The sequence below is a fragment of the Protopterus annectens genome, chromosome 4.part1, assembly GCF_019279795.1.
Source record: "Protopterus annectens isolate FY-2018-M chromosome 4.part1, PAN1.0, whole genome shotgun sequence".
Taxonomy (NCBI): domain Eukaryota; kingdom Metazoa; phylum Chordata; order Ceratodontiformes; family Protopteridae; genus Protopterus; species Protopterus annectens.
In genome coordinates, this window is record NC_056734.1 from 641,811,619 (window position 1) to 641,833,372 (window position 21,754).

Genomic DNA, 21,754 nt, shown 5'->3' on the forward strand with positions numbered 1-21,754 from the left:
CAAACTCCAAATGCTTGACCCCACACAGTTTGGTTTTGTCAAGGGGAGATCACGCCTGTTAAACTTGGTCGACTGCTTCAAAACAGTAACCAAAGCCATGGACAAGGGGAAGACAGTGCACACCACTTATCTTGACCTAGCCAAAGTCTTCAACACTATTCCCCACACAGGCATAATAGATAAACTCCCCCAGCTAGGCATCAACCCATATGTTACCAGATGGGTAGATAACTGGCTCACTGACAGAACCCACTCAGTCAAAATAGGGGAAGCCACCTTTAGTAGTAGAACCATAAGGACCAGTGTACCCCAATGCTTGGTCTTGGGGCCTCTACTGTTTGGATATACTTTTCTGAGGTGCAAGCCAAAATCAGTGGTCTGTGGCTGACCACATTTGCAGATGACTGCAAGCTGGGCACTGTCCTAAATTCCTTTAGTGATGTGAACATCCTCCAAGAGGGTCTTACCCAAACTAAAGACTGGTGCCAGAAGAATGGCCTCAAACTGTAGGCCAAGAAATGCATCATTATCCCTTTGGGGAAAATGGCATCCCCTCTAATTATCACATTAATAACAATGTACTAAGCACGCAATCGTCATAAGGGACTTGGGCACCCAGGTTGATAGCAACCTGACTTTTGACCACCACATTGCCTCCATTGTATGAAGGCTTTCTATATGGCCCTCCTCATAAGTAAGGGTATTTCATCCCGGAACAAGGAGGTCATAACATCCCTGTACTCCTCCCTTGTCAGACCCATTATCGAGTACAATGTCCTCTTCAGCATGTACCTTGCCAAGCACATACCAGAGAGACCACAGAGGTTCCTGACTAGGAAAATCCAGGGTGTCAAACACCTATCCTATACAGATAGGTGAAAAGCCCTGTCCCTCCACTCAGTCTCATACAGACTGCTCAGAGATGACCTTTGTTTGGCATACAAGGCCATCTCAGACCCAGCCTTGATGGAGTTGGTGCATTTATGTAAGTCAAACTCACACACAAGGCCTCAACCTGGTCTCTGACATTAATAGAACTTGTTGGTGGGATAGATTTGTGTTCCAAAGACTCCCCCATCTGTGGAATAGACTCCATCTCCATGTCAAGCAGAGTACCTCTCTAGCCCTCTTTAAGAGGAACCTGGATGACTGGATGGGAAACAGAAAATACTCCCTTTGGATCTCACCTTTGTCCCTGCTGGACAGAGGAAACAGGTGCTGTCTTTGTGTGAACATGGGCAACATTTTTGGCTATGATTATAAGAGGCCCAATAGCCAATATCATCCTATGAACCTATGAGCCTATGTGACTTAAAAAAAATCTTATTTAATGGCAAATAAATAAGTACAGAACTGATTTGTAGTGGCTTTTAATTTAGCCAGTCCAATATAAATAACTTCATTTTTCCTGGCAGGTTTTTGGATGCAGGATTCTATTCTAAACAGAACACTTCCGAGTAGTTGGCAAAAAAAAAAAAAAAAAAAAGACAGCACTTACAGACCTCTAGATGGCAGAGTATATTTCTTCTGAATTGCAGCATCAGAAACATCAAAACAGCTTCACCTTGTGCACCGTGCAGTTATTTTGCTTCACCTCTCAAAAGCCAGGCCCCTTCTCTTTCTCTTATAAGGTTATCTCCTATACTGCCTTCCTTTCTTATCTTCTATGTATCTTAAACTGAAGTACTCCTCGGATGCAAAGGCCATGAATCTGTTGTACACTTTTTTTTTGTACACTTGGGCACTGTGCTTCAAATACCACCATGTGCAGCTGCCCTTTCTTACCTCTAACACCCTTATTTGTCTCTATGTATAGCTCCTTAAAATGATCACTTACCACTATGCTATCTAACTCTGCAAGGCTAACATATTTAAAGGGATAAATCAGCAATATGTTACATGACTCCTTCAGTGTACAGCTATCAGTTTAAGTCTCAGCAGGTGGACTCTTTTCTGGGACAGCCTCTAGCATTCAGATGGCTACAGCTTAGCTATCCCATCCATCCCTCCACAACCTTTTTTTCCCATTTTTGCACAAGGAGTCAGGGTGGCACTCACAATCATCTAGAGCCAAGGTCCACACTGCTGGGTAGCTAGCAGTGCCTTGGTTATTCTTCCACACACTCAGACCTATGGCCTATTAATAGTGTCCCATCCACCTACTTCATCTCTTTAGAATGTGGGACAAAACCGGAGCAACTTGAGGAAACCCACATGAACACAGGGAGGACATGCAGATTCTGGACTGAACTCCCCTAGCCAAGAATCATATAATAGAACCTCTTGCTGTGAGGCAGCAATGCTAACCACTGCTCTATGCAGCTTAGCCAATGCATTCTCTTAAAAGTGAAAGGCTGAAATCTCAGTGTACTAGCAGAGGTAGCATTGGTTTGGAATAGCCACTGAAAGGGGTATGATTTGTGACTGAGACAACCTCTGTTCCCTAGATGAATTATTTCATGGTGGTGAAGGCCAACTCTGTTTCTAATGCAAAGCAGCATTTTTCAAAATGAATAACCATCTTACTAATATAACAAATGGAATGCCCCCAAGCCCTACTATTATAACAAATGGAATGCCCCCATCCTACTAATATAACAAATGAAAAGCCCCCATCCTACTAATATAACAAATGGAATGCCCCCATCTGACTAATATAATAAAATGAATTCCCCCCATCCTACTAATATAACAAATGGAGTGCCTCCATCCTACTAATATAATACATGGAATGCCCCCCCATCCTACTAATATAACAAATGGTATTTCATCCCATCTTACTGATATAACAAATGGAATACCCCCCCAGCCTACTAATATAACAAATGGAATGCCCCCCATCCTACTAATATGAAAAATGGAATACCCCCATCCTGCTATTATAACAAATGGAATGCCCACCTCCTCTACAGCCTGAGTCAAAACTGTACCTACTCTTACCTTGGAGGCATCCACATGTGCTAAGAATTTTTTGCAAAGCTAGGGGCTATTTATATAGACTTTGAGCATAGCATATTCTTTGTCTGCCGAATGGTTTGCTCTATTTGCAAGTGTTCACTTTGCCTTCAGTGAAGCCTTACCTTTAGTCAGATTAGTCAGGTTAGAGGCAAGCAATACTGGAAAAATGAGGGATGGATTTCTGATAATACTTAGTCATGCACAAAGAAAAGCCTTCACTTGGTTTTTAGAAGTTGTTGAGGTCTAATTTTGCTCGGTTTCCACTTTTGTAGCTGGTGATTTCTCACAGCTAAAATTGTAGGCTTCTGCCATCCCTAATTTGGACATAGCTGGATTGCTGTCAGTAAAGCCTGACACTGAGAACTTGGACATAGGTAAATGACTCTCCCAATGTTCAGAGGAAATTACAGTGTTATCCATGTACGCTGCTACATGTCTGTTGAGGGCCTAAGGATTTTATCCATCAATCTCAGAAATGTTGCAGGCATTCAATGAAATCCAAAAGGAAGCAAGCCCTTTATAATAGAAGAGTTCATCAGGTGTAGAAAGTGGGGCTAATTGGATTTGACAATAGCCTTTAGTTAAGTCTAACATGGACAACAGTCTAATTGTTGCCCAGTGCATATTGTATGAATCGAATTCAGAGATGTTTATTTTCCAGGAGTCATTGCTAAATCTCATCGACCCATCAGTTTTGGCTACCAGTACAATGGGACTCTTCCATTAACTATGGAATTCTTCTATAACTCCAAGCATATCTCAAACTTTATCCCTAACTTTTTTGACATTGTGAGTCATATTCACATCCCCTAAAAAGTCAAGTTAGGTATTTTCCACTTCATCAAATCTGTCCTTGATAATGGTAACTTATGAATATAATTTTCTAATACCTGGGATGTGTGGCAGGCTCACCTACCCTGTTCAGCATTGCACCTACTTGTTTTAAAAATCGAGTTCTGCTTTTGCATCCATTTAGCTTTCTGCACAGATGTAGCAAAGATAAACTTCAGAGTATGTTCAACTTCCTCTCTTGCTGATTGTTCCAAATAGCATTCATCTGTTCCCTCCTTAGTGTGTACTAACAGCTTCACCAAATCAGTATTTATACTTACTTCTTTCATTACTCTGACTACTGGACACTTTGTTGTATATTCTTAAATGAAGGGCAGTCTTTATCAGTCTCTGCACTGACTTATTTTATGGCTTTTGCTACTGGAGTCTTTAGGCAAGACTCAGTATCAAATATGTCTACTCCCTCCATGTAGACCCAAATGTTATTGCCTTTTAAGATTTCTAACTTAACAGTGCTATCTTTACTAAAGATGCATATTTCTGGATGTACCACCCCTCCGTAATTTGCAGAGTTCATTATGTTGTAGAAAGTCTTGCCCAATTATCACGTCATGGGTTAAGTTAGAGAATAAAACAACTAGGTTTAAGTTTTTCTTAGGAGTGTTTGCATTTCTTCTTAGGTTATGGAGTAATGCCTCTTATGCCTATGCACTTACATCACTTCAGTGTTCTAGTTACTAGTCCTTTTTTGCTTAAAGACTTAAAAGAGCTCTGGAAAGTGTAATCGTGCTTCATGCCTCTGCATGTCCTTGTAATTCTTTTCCCTGCACAATTTTGTACCATTAAATAAGCTTAACAATAGCCCAATGGCAAGAAGCCAACTCCTCAGCTTTGCTGCTTAAGAAATCACCATTGTCATTTTACACAGGCATACTCTCAGATATGATTTGCCTAACAGCAGGTTAACTGGAATTGCAGAATTAGCAGTCATAACATCACCATCACTGACTGGACAATAGCTACATGCCCCTTTCTAGTACATTTAAAGTATGTTCAATAGTTAATGCCGTTTGCTTGTTTGCAGACCCATATACATATCCAAGTAAAAAATCAATGTTAGCTTGTAATGCAAGCAATTCAGTCTTATAGTGTTTGATTGGCAGCAATTTCTCTACTGAAACATGTATGTAAGGTGACTCTGTTCTGCCAACTTTCTTAAAATACTAGATATTACTTGCTAAAATTTGATCTACAACCAGTATTTCTAAACATTTGATAATGCCATTCAGACATAGTTTAAGAATTTGCTTTGACTGCAATTTGTGATCTTGCTAGTCTATTTGCATTGAAAGTGCAGTTATGGAATCCAAATGTTCTGATTTCTGGTCAAACATTAGTCCTGGCAAAAATGCCATTATCTAGTTTTTGATAATCGTGTGTATCAAGAGCATAGGAACATAAGAAAAATAATAGACAACAGATCACATGCTCCATAACAGGCCTAGCCACACACCTTTAAGTAGATACACTTAAAGGATCTTGCTACTCTTTATGAATACTCAAAGCACTCCCCCAAAACAAACAGGGCCATATATGATAACCCTGGTATAAATTTATGTCTACACATATAATTATCAAGATTAGCCTTAAAGACAGACAAAGTGGTAATTTGCTTTGGCTGGAGGGATAACTTATTTCATATGCTGGAACTTGAGAACCTATATGGGCCTGAAGGCCCGAAACTGCCATACCTGTACTTTAGAGTCTGGCACGCAACTACTAAACCACACCAGTCTATGGTGGCTTGTACTAAATGGTCAGTCCCAGTGAAGATTAAGTCCTGGTAAGCCTTCAGTGATTATCCTGTCATAGGGAAAGCAACATTCTGGCTCACTTTATCCAAAACAAGTTCTTCTTTACCTTGTACCTGTTAGTGGTAATTGACATTTTTTATATGGCTATACTAACTTCAGCAAGTTTCAGCATTTGCTGGTTAATAGCTGCAGTTTCACTCTTTTTTTGTTGTTGAGATGTTAGGTGCTCATCAGTGGTGATTCGTAGCATTCACTAATGCTTCAATTATTTCCTCCATTTTAAAGTCAGAGGCATGCATCCCACATAAAGATGTGCATAATAGTGTAGTACACACTGTTAATAAGGCCAGTTTTTTTTTTTTTAACTCATGTCTTTCATCACTAAAGCCTCTTTTCATTCAATAGTAACTTTTGGATGATATACCTAATCCTGTCATACCCCCAAAAATGATGATTCTTGGTCATTGAAGAGTGTGTGTTCCTCCTTCAAATAACTTTACACACACACACACACACATATATATATATATATATATATATATATATATATATATATATATATATATATATATTCATATATATATAATATATATATATATATATATATATAAATAAAAAATATTATATTATTATATATTACTGCTGAAGATATATATATATATATATATATATATATATATATATATATATGTTGTACACTTTTATTTTCAAGCAAAAGGGGTAATATCCTAATATTGTATACTAACTGCTGTAAAGTCTACAATCTGTATGCTACTATTCTGTAATGTCTCATTTGTAAATTGTTGTTCTCTCTGTAAACGTATGGAGTTTTTCCTCCCCAGGACTCCACTGAAAATGGACACTTGTCCAGTCGGACTAACCACATGTATATTTATTTTATTTATTTTATTTTACATTTGTTGACCGGGCTGGTCTAGCTGGATATATTTCCATTTTCAGTAGAGGCCCGGGGAGAAAAGCTCCACACAGTAAAAACATGAAATACAAACAATGAAACAATGAAGGAATGATAATTGTTACATAGTACATAAACATAGTAGAAATAAAGTATGCATCTTTTTTTTTTTGTCAACCAGTATGTATCATTGTGGTCACCAGTTCATTTCCTCTTAAGAGAAATAAAGAGGAAAAAAAACAAAAAAAAAAACTTAGTATGGTATAGACAAATATGAGCACAGGCAAGGAAGGGTTAGTCTGGTTTACTGCATGGGCATAACCAGTGTATTTTAAAGTGTGTTTTGAACTTTTGTTTAAAGAGAGGCAAAGAAGAGAGTGATGTTAGTTCTTTGGGAAGTAGGTTCCAGTCTTTTCCCACAGTGTTAGAAAACAAGGAGTTTCCAGCCAAATTGTTAGTTTTGGTTATGCTAGCTAGAAGCTTGTTAGAGGAGCGTAGTATATCTAGATTTTTATATTATATTTCTTGCAGCTTTCCTGCACATAAAAAGCAAAGACTGTAGATTACATATCAAAATGTATTTCTATTTTTAATTTATTTATCATTCATTAATGGCATAAGTGAAATTGTTAGAGGACCCTTTTCTGCTGCATCCTGAGTCTAGTAGACAAGTACAGTAGACATAAACATTTTTCACCATAACAAAATAATGTATGATTTAGACAAGCAGAAATAAACATGTATCATTACGACAAAATAATAAGTGAGCTATACTGCTTTAAAAAAATCTATGTGCATGAGTAAGCAAAGCAAAACAATTTTCAAGCTAATGTAATATATTTTTAAAAGTAATAATTCACTACAGCATTTTCACAGTATTGCAGCAAATCAGCACTCTCTAATCCCAGGTTTTTGCGAGTGTTATATTGTACAGCAGCACAGTTTTCACAGCAATACCACAAATAAGCATATTGAGACTACTGATTTTACAGGACTGACTTATTTAACAAGAATTGGCATATTAAATTGCGTAAGACTTGGGTTAGTACAAAACGTAACAGTATCACTTAAGTGTAGGCCAAGTTATATGGGCACTGGTTTACATATAATATAGCAATCAAGCATAACGCTTGGCCTTGTAACATAAATAGTACAGAAGTAGCTAAGAAGCTCACACATAAAAGCTGTAATTTGCTAGGTACTGACAAGCTCATATATGTAGGTAGTGCTGTTTTAGGTAGCAATAAAAATATCTAACTATCTATCTATCTATCTATCTATCTATCTATCTATCTATCTATCTATCTGTCTATCCAACCATCCATGTGTTTATTTTTATTTGATAACTTTTTTCTGGGATCAGAGCTCCTCCTTTTCAATGGAGGCACAGGGAGAAAAATCCTACAAAATAAAGAGATTTTTTTTTAAGTTATGCAAATGTAGTACAACATGCATGTTAACAAATGATAAAGTAATATCTAAAGTGTATGTACATTTTATCAAACCTGCCATAGTCTAGGTAAAATAATACCTATATGTGTATGTGTAGATATAGCACACAAACAGAGTAACAATTTTTTAAGGCTCCTTAAAAGGCAAGAGTAGAATAAATTAGTAAAGAAAGAAAGTTTGGGTGAAAAAAATGTAGCACTGGTGATGGAAAGACAGTACGGCAAGTGTAAGATTTACAGAAAAAAAACAGTAGATGTTTACAGACTTGAAGAAAGGAGTGCAGTGCGATGTTGATTAATGGTTGTGAAAAGAGGATGAGATAAAAAGATGCTAGCTAGGAAAAGAAAGTACTTTTGCTGCATGTGACTGTAAAATGATAAGCATGAGGTAACACCTTTATTGAATTATCACTTGTGATATAGGTACATTCGCATTTATATAAAAGTAATCAACCTGTATTAACAAGTTAAAATTAGCAAACATTATGCTTCACATACATTGCTATGTAACATAAAACCTAAGCAACATTACTTAAATTAATCAATTCCTGCCTTTTTTTAAACAAGAAACATCTTTATTAGCCAATCACTGACTGCTTAAGCAAGAGTGCATTTAGTTAAATTAAATGGATTTCTTGAACTGTTACCCCTGTACTACTTTTCTTTTTTTCAGAAATAAAACTCCCACTGCAATTTTTGAAAATGCTTTTTCACAGGGTGTTAGCATAAATGGTGGTCTAAATAATGATGTGCATTAATGGCTCATGACATTGCATCTGATTTCTACTACTTACGTTATTCGGTGGTATGGTATTATCATTCATTTAAAATTTTATATCAAAGTATGTTAAGAAGCACTGATATCTTGGCTGTTACTGAAAGCCACATATTTTTATTCAGTGCAAGGCATTAGTGATCAGATATTAATGTAACTAAGCTTTAACTTGAATTAATGCAAATTCTGAAAAGGAAATGGAGTTATGATTTGAGAAGTCACATTCAGCCTTAGGAAAGCATTCTTTACAGCAATAATACTCCTAGCTTCAGTAGTGAGCAGGTTATTTTGTCAGGGATTTAACTTTGTTAATTCGGGATTCAGTATTTAAGTTACAGGAGATGTTTGAGTGTAAAATAGTATGTAAATATTTTTATTGTGTTGTCCAGGGTAAGTATGTGCCTGGCTGGTTATTAATTGAATAATTTAGGGGGTATTTCATATCATATGGGGTCTTCTGAGTACCACTGTCTTTGTTTTTAGTGTATTTACTGCTAATTTGTTATTAACAAGCTAGTTCCATATAGCTTTGGACTATTCCTGTAATCCTTTGTTCCGTGTGGATCAGTTCTTAGATTTTGCAGTGATATCATCTGTGCATAAATGTTTTGAACAACAACATTGTTGATACATTTTGTATAATATAAAACTGCTAACATATGTTTCTAGTTACAATTATACAACATTTTGTACATTACTCAAACTTCCTTTCCCATTAAGGATCGTCCCAAAACTACAAGATGATAGATCAAATATCAGTCATTTGTGCATTATCTCTGAAATGTGGTCAGGGTGCAGTCTGTTGCTGCAACAATGCCGATCTTAAGATATGTCCTCAGGTATTTATTTATGTATTTATTTATTTGTTTATTTTTGCAATATCTGAATGTGAGGGCCAAAGAAGACTGGCAACCAGTAGTAACCACTGCTACTTCGACTTCTAGATAATGATACTGGAATCACAAATAACTAGTCCCTCGAATTTAATAGCACTAAACGAGATTACTAGTTTAGTTTAATTTTCTGCTGCACTGTGCATCCTCAGCCATATTTGTTGGTTTGTTGGGGCAATCCTAAAGCATGCACAGATGATCTCTCAGTGGCTTAGCATACCAACATACTTTACTATCTTTTTCAGATGTGATTCTGTGGTGCTGAGGCAGAATCAGTGTAATTTAAAAAGTTTTAAAGATATCAGCTGTCTGGACATCCATACCAGTATGTGCCATGCAAGCTTTAAGCCAGTGCTCTGGGTTATGCTATTCAGTTAAAGGTTCACTCATTTAACTCTGATCTAGTCGAGAATTCTTTCTACCTTCTTAATGAATGTCTTAAAAAAGTGGGAGAGTGATCTCTTTGGCAACTGATAACAGGTGTTTCTGATTTTAAATCCTAGTAAAATTCCAAGCTCCCACAGTTTGTGTCTTTGAAAATATCAGCTATTTGCAAGTAGTGCCACAAGATAATACCTCCCTCCATAGTTCTTACACTTGTTGAATGAAATATGTCTGTTTCCCAGTGATGCCATAAAATCACCCACAGAAAAATTCTGAATTAGTACATAAGTTTGCCGGGGGGGCTCCAGCTCATGATATGCACTATGAGGTTGACCTAGATGAATAAGATGACTGGATATGAGTTTTGCCTTGGTAAACATATGATGATGTCTTATTTCATGCCCTCCTACATTTCACATTTGCTTTATTTATTTTATTCTCACTTCTTTGTAAATGTATAAAAATGTTTCTGCTTGAACCAGATGAGCCTGAGTCATCTAGCCTGGGCAAACTTCATGGTGATGATAGCTTTGCCATTCCTTGCAATGTCTGGGAGCTCCCTTCCCTTTATTCTTGTAGCTGCAGTAAGCTTTACCCTGGAAATGTTAGCAGGGTGGTTACACCAAATGAAGTTTACTACCATTGGTTATACTTTACTCACTAAAACATGTTTGCAAATAACTGGGTTGTGCCTTGGAAGAAACAGAGATTTTGGAAAGAAAAACATCTTGACTGGTGCAATCTTTGCCAAGAGAGGGAAGTGGAGTGGGGTCTTTGATTCATTTGGTTCTCTAAACTGCTCCTAATATATGGCTGCATTATCAAGCTACATTATCGGGTACTATCAGATATCAGGTATTCAAATTACAGCCCTGCTTTAATCCTAAGAAATAAACGTCAGGAGATCCATTTAAATCCTGCCAGTATAACTTGCTTTTCCTGCAATGTCATACATAGCTAGTGTTGAGGAGATAAAAGATTGATTTATCCCAGCTGACAGCCAGGATGGAAAGCTGATCAGGAAAAAAGGCTAAAAAACACTAATACATGTCTGTTTCGCTTTCTTGGGTGGAAAAAATATAATATGCAGTCATCAGCAAGCCATGTATCTGGATAAAATACTTTCCCGAAGTCTTAATAACCCAGTCTGAACAGTGCTTTTTGATATATAAGCTTAGAGCCTCAGCCATCCATCTATCAATACATACATCCATCCATGCATTCACGCATCCATCATACAGTCTTTTAACCTTATTTTAATAGTTTCCCACATGGTACCAAAGGACACATTATGGAGGTTATGGATTTCCCAGAATCCCTGAATCTGTCCTCTCGGTCTAGTCCTCTTCTCAGTCATTTTATTACTGAGATGTCTAGACACCATCTTTTGTTGGATCTGCTAGACTGTGAGACAGATGACCTTATCTTCACCATTTTATAATCTGAATATGTCATTGTTATCAAGTCTACCTCCACAAAGTTAGTTAAAATTAGGGAAATTATGAGAAAGAAATCTGTGTGGCTGGCCCATCCCTAAACTGGAGAAAGGAAAGAAAACGCCTCTTACCTTGGGATGCTTATCCTCTGCTGGCTTCTTACTCAGCCACACATTTCCATTGTCTGGCTAACCAGGGTGTTCCAGTTGGAATTTTTGCTCTTTATGGAAATCTGCTCTTACAACTGTGGGTAAGTGATTCTGTGAAATCTTCTGCCATCTCTTATATCTGCTTGTGTTATGGACTGTAGAAGTTCCCTTATAGCTTTTCCTAAACTTATTATGCAACACCTTCTCCTCCCGGTCAGAGCACCACTTGAGTGTAGTCCAGGGTAGTTTATTCATTACTAAAGGTATAACACCTACAGATGCTTTTTTCCTACCTGAAACAACCCCTTGCCTCCACTGCTGTAATAATTTACTAATTTGTGCATGATGAAGTTTCATTTCTTGAAGAAAGCTTATCTATGTGTTCATATTCCAAACTTCGGGTAGCACAGAAGATTGCTTCATAGCTGTGTTGAACCCTAGTACATTTCATGTTATGACTGACACTTTCGCTGCTTCCTTCAGTCTGTGTTGGTGTAAGTTGCATAAAAACACCACAGTGGGTACAGCACTAACACTGATGGCTATGATTATGCCAGCATATATCAAAAGGTTTGCTCTGGGTGAGATAGACTTATTGACTATACAATGACTCAATTAGTGTCATTCTGGTCCTGTGGTCCATTTCAGGAATGTCTGTTATAAAACACATAACTTATCCTCCTGATTATTGTATTCTCCTTTTTTATTTAACTAATGCGTTTAAGAGACTAGGCTATTACTGAATGTTATTCAATTGCTTTAGAGTACTCTTTCCCATATAAAACAAAGCTACAAAGAGTGTGGATTTAATCTATGCATCTCTGTTTTTTTTTTACATTCAAGAACTCCTTAGCATCATAAAATAAAATCAGACAGTAGCTGTCTCAGGCTTTATGCTTTCTATCACAATAGGATCGCATTTTTTTTCATCTAGACCCTAGTGAGTCTGTTCCACCTTGTTGGTAATTCTACTACATTGTTATCTTAGCACTAAGACTGCCCCCCCCCTTCATTTTCTTACAAAGGGATAAGAATACGGGCTCTTATTGATGACATCATGCATCAAATTCAATTTGCTGACAGAACGCATTTTCTAAAAGGAGCATGTCAACCCTAAAGACCATGAAAAAGAGAAGGGGATCTTCTCAGCTAACTGTGAAGTTGTGTATAAAAAGGGAAGTTACCTAAGCATCTCTTGCAGTTGTTTCATTCCCTCCAGACACAGAGAAATTAAAAGGGCTGTTGAGAAAGCCCTCCTTGTCACTTTACAATTTCTACTTTAATGTCTACCCACACAGTGTGGATCATGCCAACTGCCATAAGGGATCCCTATATAAAAAACTTGTTTGAAGAGTTGTAACAGTCCCATCATGTGTCATGGCATACTCCCCCCTCTGCAAATGTATAGCCTATACTTTAACCCTCTCTTAATATCCCCATGTCCCGGTAATACACCAACACATAAGAAAGTTATCCCTTTTCAGCATATATGAATCAGAACAACAGTATTTAACACAAAGAAGAAAGCCTATTGAGCATGGTTGGGCCACTCTGTTTTTCTTAGCCATGTGAGTAAATGATACACCAATTACTATTCCACTGGCTCTCGTTAAGTGGGTACACTGCTGCCTATAACCACAAAGAGCCCACTGCCACCTATAAATACCAAGAGCTCACTGCCATCTACAAGTATGAAGAGCCATCTGGCACTTTTGCACTTGGAACATCTCATCTCTGTGGTTCGCCAAGCATGTGGACTGCCACTGCTTGAATAAAGGCTGCATTGTTCTCCTATTGCTAGACTGAACTTTAGATGCTGACAGGTTCTACAATAGTTTTTCCCTTCTCCCCCATTTTTGTTCCAGTGCTCTAGCCATTTTTTTTTAGATGCACCTGCTAAGAACGGCATTGAACATTTTATCTCATTCATGCCTTACTTTAGATGAACTGGAAGACAGAGTTTTTTTTTCTACATATGTTTATGCTTCACCTAGAAATTTAAAGCACAGATATGCATCTTCCTTTTGACCATGTAGAGGCATGGGGAACCTTAGCTGAACTAAGGGTGCCAGTTCTTTAATTCGTTCCCATGCTGGTTATTAATAGCTTCATCCAGTGCAGCAGGAACACACAGTAGCGTTAGAAAAGGACTGACTACAACATGTCTGAAATGATTGGGCAAAATAACAGGAATGCTAGAAATCTGCAGAACATATGAGCAAATAGCTTTAAAACATTGTGGTGTATTGAATGGCAGTTTAGATTGCATTCACAATCTGTTTGTCAAGGTGTTTTGTTCTTGTAACTTTTATATAATTTTGGAGTAGAAGGGGTGATAGTGAAGTATACTGTAAAGTGTAGAGTTAGGAGTAGGGCTAGGGGAATTGTTGACTAGGTAGGCTGTTGAAGAACTGGAAGCTACACAGGCCTTCTTTTAACTATACTGTTAGAGCCACACTGAAACAATTTTTAGGAAATGCCTTGGGTGTACTAAGGTCTTTATGTGCCTAACAGATTTTCTTGTATTGGCCTTGATATGCAGTTTGTAGCTTTCTGACATATTAAGCTCTAGCGTAGCTGGTGCTTGTCCTTGTATCACATTCTAGCTGTAGATATTTTATGTATTTTTATTTGTCACTTTCTTCTTTCACACTGCCAATGACCTCTCTCTGCATTTTAGAAGTTGGTTAATCTCATTGGAAAGTCAGAGAGCTCATTTACCATGCAGTCTCACATCTTGAAGGGGTATAGTTAATCCTGTATTAGGGGAATTAGACTATAAATTTGAAAATAACTGTTTTGGGATCAGTGCAATTGTAGAAAGAGTACTAGTCTACACTTTGTAGTTCTGTGGGCAGAATATCTGCTGTCAGTTTAGAGACTGTCCTTGAAAATAATAATTGAAGTACAGACTATTGACTTTTGACAAGCTTCACAGAAATTAGGTAATAGTAGATACTAATACTGTTTGGTAATACCTCTAACTTTAATTAATGTTTGGAATGTTCATAATAAATATAGCAAGTGCAGTAATATTGTTAATGATAAATAATAATTTTGTTCCTTCAGTTATTAGTTCAATGAGATTATTTGTGCTAACTAACCTATTTAACTAAGCTTTATTTGGAACCTTCCGGACAAGGCTCTGATCACTAACTATTTATAAGTCCCCAATGCTTAGTATGATCCAGAATTTTGCTTAGAGTTGAGTGAATGGAGGAAACTGAAGAAGGCAAGTGAACATATAAAGGTTAGTATAATGGTTAAGGGGTTTACCTTGCAGACAAAAGGTACAGGGTTTGATTCTCATGTGGGATAATTAGCTTGGCTTAAAATGGCTAATAAAGGTAATTAACCTAGTACTAATCAATGAACCTATGTAGACTGGTAAGTAAGTTGTTGCATGGCCCATAGAAATTATTTGGGCTTTAAGCCAGTTATGCTTTATTTCTGGCAATGATGATGATAATTCATAGGTTCATAAGTAAGTACTAGGCTATTGGCCCTAGGGCCTATATTAGCCTTGCCAAAAAGGTACCCTGGCTTTCGCCACCCAAGAAAATTATTTACCTGTGCCCCTGTCGAACAGAACCACAGAAGTGATCCTGGGGTGAATTTCCTATCTCCCATCCAATCATCAAGACTTTTCTTGACGAGTGCTAATGGGGAACTTTGTTTGATATAGATAGGTAGTTTGTTCCAGAGTATGGGAAGTCTCTGGGACAGGACTCTATCCCTCCAGCATGTTCTGTTTATTGTGGTGACAAGGTTTAGGTCCATAGGGCATGTAGCTTGGAGGGATTGGGATTTCTTTAAGTGGAGCATGTCCAACAGCGCTGGGTTTGTATGTTAAGCAGAGATCACCTCTGAGTAGGCGATATGCAATGGAGTAAAGCTGGAGTTTTTTTAAAAGGTTTGCGTAAGGCATCTGTTTGAGTCCGGTAATCCTCTTTGTGAAGTATTGCTGCGGCCTTTCTAGTTGTTGTAGATGTCTTGTAAGGTACATACCAAAGGGGGCATTGTACTCTATAATGGGTCTAATGAGTGATGAGTAGAGTGGAACAAAGACCTCTTTTTTCCTGGATGAGATACCTTTTGTGATGAAGTGTGCCATGTAGAAGGATTTCCTGACTACTGTGGCGATTTGATTATCAAAGGAGAGACTACTGTCCACCTGTGTCCCAAGGTCTCTTATCACACTTTTGGTGTTAAGTAGACTACTGCCTATGTGGTAGTTCATGGGTACAGAGTTGTTACCAAAAGGGATGACAATGCACTTTTTGGCACTGAGCTTGAGACCATGGCTTTGACACCAGGCATCTGTCTCAGTGAGGACCTTTTGTAGGATATCCACATTGTTAGGAGTTTCGATTATGGCTCCTAGTTTGCAGTCATCTGCAAACTTCATTAGCCAAAGACCTTCTGTGTTAGCCTGTACTTCTGAGAAGTATAAACCAAACAGGAGAGGACCCAGGACTAAATTGCGTGGTACTCCACTAGTCACTGGTCTGACGTCGGATTTGGAGTCTACTACTTTCTCAGTGTGGGTTCTGTCAGTGAGCCAGTTGGCAACCCATCTTGTGACATAGGTATTTATACCTAGTTTAGTGAGTTTATCTATAGTTCCAGAGTGGGGGATGGTGTCAAAAACCTTGGTGAGTTCCTGATAGGCTGTGTGAACCACCATACCCTCATCTATGGCTTTGGCGATCTCTTCAAAGAAGCTCTAGATATATCAGTGTGTTAGTTAAACCTGTTACTTTTAGCATTCTAGTTTAGTGTATGCATAAATTACAGGTGTTTGTATGATGAAGGCTCAATAGATACACTTCCGTTACTGTGCTGTGCAGTAGAGAGGGGTGGTTTCTTGGTATGGAGGATATCTTTATGAATGATAAGGTAAGGGGAGTAGAGCAACACATCAATAAATGATGAGATGTTGGGGATGCCTGGGAAAAGGGATTGTATAGCAGGGTGGCCAGGCACCATTACCCCACTGAAAATAATTACTTGAAGACCATGAAATGAAAGTAAGGACAAAATAAATTTCAGTAAACATGCATCAAGACTAGCAGATGAAGAGAAACAGCCAGCATAGGACATATATTTTTAAGGAAAGGACTTAACTGAATGTGATTTTGTTGTGTGTTAGAAAACAGAGAAGAAAGGATGTCTAAGTACGTTAGCAAGAAGAGAAAGTGAAGCTTCTTCCTAAATGCCTAGTAAACGTATACAGTAATGCATCTAATTTATGCTACAGTAAATGATTTGACTATTGTTTTGACTTTTGCTTATTCTAGTAAAGTTCCTTATTTAGGTCACTGTCTCAAAAACTGTTCTGGTCTCTTATTTTACTATTTCAGTGAGCTTGACATTTGGTGAAAGAGAAGTTGGATCCCTTTTTCTCATAGGTTCATAGGTTCATAGGTAGGTACTGGGCTATCTGCCCAAAGGCATATATTAGCCCAGCCATGATGTGCGGTATTCACCGCCCCTTTGGTTAGTTCCCTAGGCCCTTGATCTAGCAGCTAGTACCCTTGGCCCCTATCTAGTAGAGCTGGTGGTATGATCCCTGGTTTGAACTTTCTGTTACCCATCCACTCGTCAAGGTTCCTCTTGAAGAGTGATAGTGAGGGACTCTGTCTTATGCAGATCGGGACCCTGTTCCATAGTAAGGGAAGTCTCTGTGAAGGGAATCTATCCCTCCAGCATGTTCTATTCATTGTTGTGTTGAGGTTTATATCCGTAGAGCGTGTAGCTCGAGTAGATTTGGTTTTGCTAAGCTGGAGCATGTTCAACAATTCTGGGTTGGACATGGCTCTGTACGTTAGACAGAGATCGCCTCTGAGAAAGCGGTTTGCAACAGAGAACAGTCTTAGCTTTTTCAATCGTGCTGCATAGGGAAACTGTTTGAGGCCAGTAATCCTCTTGGTTAGGTAACTTTGTGGTCTCTCCAGCTGCTGGAGATGTCTAGCCAGGTACATTCCAATTGGTGCATTGTACTCAATAATGGGTCTGATGAGGGAAGAGTAGAGGGGCACCACTACATCCTTAGATTTTGATGTGAACCCTTTCGTGATCAGATGGGTCACATAGAAGGATTTTCTAACCACCTTGGCAACATGGTTATCAAAGGAAAGCTGACTGTCTACTTGGGTCCCTAGATCCCTTATTACTTCTTCAGATTTCAGGGGTTACCTCCTATGTGGTAGTTTGCGGTACTCTGTTTTTTCCAAAGGGGATTACTATGCATTTTTTAGCATTTAGCTTTAGACCATGGCTTTGACACCATGCATAAGTCTCATTAAGGCCCTTCTGGAGGATATCCATGTCAGCCGGAGACTCTATTATAGCACCCAGTTTGCAGTCATCCACAAACTTGGTCAGCCACAGCCCTTCAGTGCTTGCCTGTACTTCTGACAAGTATATGCCAAACAGGAGGGGACCCAGGACAGAGCCCTGAGGAACACCACTTGTTACTGGTCTGGATTTGGACATAGATCCTGCTTCTCTTACTTTGTGGGATCTGTTTGAGAACCAGTTAGTGATCCATCTTTTGATGTAAGGGTTTATGCCCAGGTTGGTAAGTTTATCAATAATACCCGAATGGGGAATGGTGTCAAATGCTTTAGCAAGGTCAAGGTAAGCCATGTGTACCTCCTTTCCCTTATCTATAGCCTGACTCAAAGAAGTCCACCAGGTTCAGGAGGCATGATCTGCCCTTGACGAAGCTGAACTGTGTGGGGTCAAGTGTTTGGAGGTTCCCAATCTCTCTATTTATGAGTCCCATAATGATTCGCTCCATTGCCTTACAGATCAGACTGGTCAGGCTTATTGGTCGGTAGTTCCCAGCGTCAGTTGTGGGCCCACCCTTGTGCAGCGGAGCCACCGTTGCTGTGTGCCATTCTATGGGCACATATCCTGTCGAGAGGCTGAGACTGAACAGGGTATTCAGATGTGGGGTTAATTCATTTTGGAGCTCGCCTATAACACAGCCTGGGACACCATCAGGTCCCAAGGAGGCAGTGTTTTTAGCTTTAGATAGAGCCTTATTAACCAATGTATCAATAATAATTGGAGTTACACAATCCCCTGGAATAGTAAAAGGCCCTGTAGGTGGTGATGGTGGGGGGGTTTGCACTGAACCTATCAGCCAAGATGTTGGCAATGTCAGTGGGGTCAGTGTATTTTGTTCCATTTTGTACTAGCTCAGAAAAGACCTGAGCATTGCCATTTAGGTTTTTGATATAACCATAGAAGGCCTTATGGTTATCCTTGGCATCCTTGGCAACCTTCTTTTCGAAATTGGCTTTAGTTGACTTGATGAGGGCCCTCACTTTCTTACTAATGCTGATCAGGGATGATTTTTCTACTTGAGATTTGGCTTTTTTTGTATAAGTCTCATACAGTAGTGCCAATTGCATCACTATTTTGTACACCTTATTTTTCATCTTCTTTGGCATTTTTCTGTTATACTCATCCCCTGACATCCTATGCTAGTTGGCTGCAGCCCCTCTGATTCTAGCTTTGACCTCCTTATTCAAATTTCTCTTCTCTTTAACCAGTCTTCTGAGATATATGATGCCGTTAACCCCTTCCAGTATTTTCCCATCTATCTGCATTCTCAGCGTCTTCTGATTCCCCCCATTAGCTACTATTACAACTATCTTATCTGTAGTCAGTTTCATCCCATGTGTCTTCAGTTTTGTATTCCATTCCTCTATCCTTTGCTGAAGTTCTTGTTCAGAGTCTGCCTGTAATGCCACACTGTCTGCATATGGCAGCTTTGTTGATCTCTCCTTTCTGACCTGTTTGCTAATGTAGTCCATCACCACTGGGAACCAGTTTGTAAGACTGAACACTGTTCGTACTTGAGTCATTGAGTTCTTGTAGACAGTCTGTACTAGTTCTACCAATGTTTTTGGAAATTTGAACCACCACAGGACTGCCCAAATCCGATTTTTTCGACCTTGTTATATGCTTTCTCCAAGTCTAGGAATACCCAGTTAGACTCTTTTGTCTTCTATAGCTTTTTCTCAACTAGCTGTCTCACTGATAACAGTGAATCGGTCACGCTATATCCTGACATGACTCCAAACTGCTCATCTCTCACCTTACTTTCTACTACTCTAAATATTCATTTGTCAATCACCATCCCCAGAACTTCCATGGAGTGAGATGGAAGTTTGGTATCTGTACTCTTCACAGTTGTGGATGTTCCCCTTAATTTTGTACACTGGCATTAGTAAGCTTATTCTCTAGTCATCTGGGATACACTTTTCTATCAATACTGCATTGAGTACAGTCAAGAGCCATTTTCCCTATCTCACCCAACATCTTCACCATATCTGCTGTGACCTCATCTGACCCTGCTGTTTCCCCAACTTGATTTTAGTGCTTTTCTTACTTCTTCTATGGAGGGATCTCCTTCATCTTACATCGTAGGCTGTGTCTGGGGCAGTACACCTTCTATGGAGTTTTCTTTAATCAGAAGCTGCTGGAAGTACTCCTTCCATCTGACTTTGATTTTCTGTGAACTGGTGAGCAGGCTGTTGTTGGCATCCATTATGGTGGGTATCTGGCTATCTTCTTCAACTTTCTGTCTTTGCCTTGCAAACTGATAGATTTTCTTAGCCCCAGCAACTGATTCGGTTTCCAGAAGCTGGTAGAATGACTCTGATGCCTTGTTTTTTGCTATTGCAACTCTTCTGCTTAGATTATTTGTTGGCCAGCTAATAGTCCTTCTGGTCCAGCTTTTCTATGTCCCACTTTTCCTTGTACTGCTTTCTTCTGATGACTTCCTGGATTCCTGCAGTCAATCACAAATTTCCTTATGTACCTTATTTACATACCTGGCTTGGCTACATATCTGTTTTGTTGTCCTTACACATGCTGTTCTGAGGTACTGCCATTCTTCTTCGGCTGCACCTATTTGCCCTTCTTCCTGAGGTGCTAGATCCCTAAGTAATTCCTTGAACTCTTGTGCTTTCTCTCTTATCAACTTCCAGATGAATAATCTTATAAATATGCCTAATGAAAATTTTCCTGAATCTTTTTCAGTTTCTAGATCTCAGAGCAATTATAAAAACAAATTATTATGTAGTACTCTCTGCTGGGTCTTACTAGAGCTTTGTACAGAGGTATCAACACTCTTTCTTTTCTACTAGATATGCAATGGAATATATCCTTCATAACATTTTCTGAGATAAATCACAATGATAATATGTATATCAAAGGTAAATCTTTACTGATAAATGAAAAATGTTCTAAGATAAATAATATCGAATGAGCTGCTTCACTGCATAAACAAATTGTGATATTTATAGTCTCTTCTTTGTCTCAGAGAAAAAGAAAAATGTAAGTACCACGTATACTCTGTAATTTAGGAAAAATCATCCTTTAGGTGCTTGTATTCTTTGAATAGGCACACTTCAACACATAAAGGCCTGCGACAATGTGTACTGCTCCTCTGGCTTTCCTGCATAAGTAGGATGAGGACAGATGAAGGATATTGCAATCGTTTCCACAAGGAAAATGGATTCACTTCCACACTTTCGGACAGATTCACCTTCTACACAAAGTCCATAGGACTCCTCTTGCAATTCTCTGTAGGAGTACAGCAGGCAAATTTAATCTCCATTGGTGTGGAGTAACCATAATAGATACAGCTGTCCCTCATTAGCTTTACTACTTAGTTCCTGAGTGGAGGATCTTCAGCTGCCTTCTGCCATGCTTCCACGGTGTATATGGAGTGGCCTTAGGTCAACTGGGCCCTAGGCGAAAGGGCTCCAGGGCGCCCCCTCCCACACCACCTGGTGCTCCATTCTGGTCTACCTACATCAAATAAATACTGGCAAAGCGCCCCTAGGTGCCTAGTATTGTAGTATATTACTATAGTACTAGTTGCCTAGTTTATCCTAGATCCTATAGTGGCAAGCCTTTCTTAACCTATACTCTCCCTAGTGTTCAAAGTATTACTCCACTTGGCTTTGTGGTTTCAGAATAAAAAATAATATTAATATTAATAATAATGCATTCGTTACAGTGTTCAGTCTACACAGCCCTTCCAAGATACTGGTTGTCATTTAAGCGAAAAGAAAATCCAAGGCTGCAGGCCTCTCCTGCACACATCTGCCAGGTTTAAAAAGAAAATACCTGCACAAGGTGCAGCCTACAGGTTATAATC